Source organism: Dreissena polymorpha, chromosome 2 (genome assembly GCF_020536995.1).
Source record: "Dreissena polymorpha isolate Duluth1 chromosome 2, UMN_Dpol_1.0, whole genome shotgun sequence".
Taxonomy (NCBI): domain Eukaryota; kingdom Metazoa; phylum Mollusca; class Bivalvia; order Myida; family Dreissenidae; genus Dreissena; species Dreissena polymorpha.
The window spans coordinates 15,153,009-15,156,318 of NC_068356.1; the positions used below are offsets into that span (position 1 = coordinate 15,153,009).

At 35.6% G+C, this 3,310-nt stretch overlaps 2 non-coding genes across 2 annotated transcripts; both read right to left on the bottom strand.

Annotated features, from left to right (window-relative positions):
- Positions 1 to 331: 331 nt before the first annotated feature.
- On the bottom strand, positions 332 to 403 carry Trnag-ucc (transfer RNA glycine (anticodon UCC)). The gene has a single exon. It is a non-coding gene; the product is annotated as a tRNA-Gly (tRNA).
- A 2,370-nt stretch (positions 404 to 2,773) lies between these two features.
- Trnag-ucc (transfer RNA glycine (anticodon UCC)) lies at positions 2,774 to 2,845 on the bottom strand. The gene has a single exon. It is a non-coding gene; the product is annotated as a tRNA-Gly (tRNA).
- Positions 2,846 to 3,310: the final 465 nt, after the last annotated feature.

Below are 3,310 nucleotides of genomic sequence, written 5' to 3' on the forward strand. Positions count from 1 at the left end.
TGAACTGTTGCCTGTGCCCAACGACATGTTTGGACCTTTTTTTGTTTTGTTTTTATCTGAACGTGTTATGTCAGGGAATCATAATTAGGAGGATAATTTTCCACAAAATCGTTAATACATGTTTTTATACTTGGAAAAAAGATCTTGATGTAGTCTAATTTATAAAAGATAAAAATAAAATGTCTAATACTTGAACGATGATACTGTACAAATATGCACACTATTTCTTATCATTAATGTTATATATGTCTAGACAATAGCTACATTACTAAATCTAACAAAATAATATTTTGTATCAATCGTTTGGGGATAAAATGAAAATTAAACAAAATGCGTCGGCCGGGAATCGAACCCGGATCGACTGCTTGGAAGGCAACCATGCTAACCTTTACACCACCGACGCTTACGATATCGTGTTTTTGACAGGTATTACTACCGTTGAATTCCGCATCACATGTCCAAGAAATAAGAAGAGTTCTAGCAGAAGCCCACTTTGGATCTGTGTATCAGCAGACGATTTATTCCATAAATCAATCCGGAGATAACCGATGTATCACGATTGGCAGAGGCCAGGCCTGTTTTCTTAGCGTACTGATTGCAAGATACGTAGGCTCAGGGTTGTTAGACGTATTTAATTTCCATCTTAACAAATAACATTATACTGCATACCAAGAGAAAAGGTTTGAACCAAAAGTTATTTAAACGTAACTCGTCATTCATCTCTGATTTGTGTAGCTAAAATAAACACACAAATACTCTAATCCGGTATGTTGATTACATATAAAAATAAAGAATAATATATTAATTAAAAAATGAAGTGAAACAAAAAAGTCGATTCGAATAAATATGCAATCTTTATTGAAAACAAACACAACACTAAATGCCGAATACATGTGCATTAATTGTGGAAAGGTATAATTTATTATATTAATGTGTTTTATATCACGTTACACACTCGAACTAAACAGCTTGTTGTAGGGAAGGCATGTGATGCAATTAAAGCCTAGAACAAGTGATAAACCAATTGAATGAGTGTGTTCGATGTTTTTTTTTGAGTGACTCAAGTAAATTAAATACCGGTTTCTAAGTTGTGAACTCCCAAGTTGTTAAAACCTTGTACCTACAATATAATAACCGGACCAGTATTAGATTTTAGCAGGTCTCTGAGAAAACAGCACCTAATGCTAATATAAGACGCTAATTAGAGTCTCCCTCTGAGAAAACTGGACATAATGCTTGTGCATAAAGTGTCGTCCCAGATTAGCCTGTGTAGTCCGCACAGGCTAATTAGGGATGACACTTTCCGCTATTATGACACTTTTCGTTTTAATGAAGTCTCTTCTTAGCAAAAATCCAATTTAAGGGGAAAGTGTCGTCACCGATTAGCCTGTGCGGACTGCACAGGCTAATCTGGGACGACACTTTACGCACATGCATTAAGTCTTGTTTCCCAAGAACGGGACTTATATGTGTTTGTTTATCAGCAAGCAACTATGGTGACACGGCACTGCTTGGTAAAGGAAATCCATGTTTAAAGGTCAACATAAACGTGAAAGTAAACACAAGCCTAATAATGCCACTGATTAATTATTTAAAATATACTTCCAAAGACATTCTTTATCTGCAATTTGACAACTTTTATATTTCGTGTAAAATACTGTGATATCAAAGATCCTGATTTAGTGCACAAGCACTCGCTTTGCAACATATCAATGTCCTGTTTGTTTGGTGGTCAACGTATTAGAACCATAAAACATAACGCTTGTCTAACGACGTCACCACTTATGAGAAGGCGATTCTTACAATCACTAAAGGTATGTTGCGCTACACACGTTAGGTTAATATATGCGTCGGGCCGATTCGCAGCCTTCGCACACTTTGTCGGCTTTATAGCTGTCTTACCCAGGTTACCACTTTAATTGACCTTTATAAACAGTCCATGACATTTTTAGATTTAATAAAATCCAATGTGAAACATGGCAAAATAAGACAGAAAGACCATAATTACACCGATGTATCATGTGATACCACATTCATATATAAGTACTTGTCGAGTCCAAGGAGCCAATTTATAAATAATACATGGAGTACTCAAGATTTCTAATGGACGGACAGAGTTACAAACAACATCCCCATCTCCGATCTTGTTTTAAGCAATGCCGGTCTTAGTTAGTCGTTTACATTCTCGGACGACGGTCTACGATCAGATTACTAGTATTAAGTACGTTCGACTTTATTTAAAAATATGTGGATGTAATGTGGCTGAGAATTGTACCGAAAAAATCCTTTGCATAAGACCATAACTCGTGGATCTCATTGATTTTAGTTGCGATGGCTTTTTATCAACAAAAACAATTAAAATCAATACCGTGTATCTTCTTAAAAGATATTTCTTGATTTATTTATAATTCCGTCAGTTGGCTTATTGCTGTAAACACTACTTATTATTACGTGCATTCCTCACTGAAATTGGGGATCTGTTGGTGAATTTCAATGTAAGTAAACTGGCACCAACAATCCCGCCTTTTTTCATATAATAAATTAAGCGTTTCTAGAATTATGGTAGTTATCAACACAATACATATTCGATATATCTAATACATATTCGTTACGAGTCTAGAAGAGACGTGTGTAGTGACTGTGTACGTTACTTTCGTGACACTACTATATTTGCATAAGTTACTATATAGGATATCATCTGTAAGGCAACACAGATTAAAATGAAAGTAAACAACGAAATAAAATGTAATAACTTTAAGACATGTAAAAAAAATGCGTCGGCCGGGAATCGAACCCGGATCGGCTGCTTGGAAGGCAACCATGCTAACCTTTACACCACCGACGCTGTACGTCACTAACGTTAGTTTGTCTATAGACCTTATGTGTTTAACGCGTACGTTATAAAAGGCTATCAAACGTAATGTCGTGCTAGCTGATTCCAACGTTCAGTGCAGAACACAAGGGAAAGACGTTACACATGCTCTGTGTTGATCATTATATACCAAAACGTTTGGCGTGCGTTGCCTCGGCTGGAACTGCGTCAAACATAATCATAAAATGACTGATATTTATAATATAAGAATTCTAAGGACTGTTAAAAATATGGTATTTCCAGTGGCATACTGAAACTGCTTGTAGAACAAATTTTTCTTGTAAAATCCGGTGTTTTTTGTTGTTTCAAGATTGTATAAATATAGTTAAACACTTACATGGTGTCTTAACGCTTCTCTTGTTGAAATGGACGTTTTTAAACCACATAAAGTAAGGCTTTTCTTACGACGGTAAAAGTTAGGTTTAAGTAGAATAAATC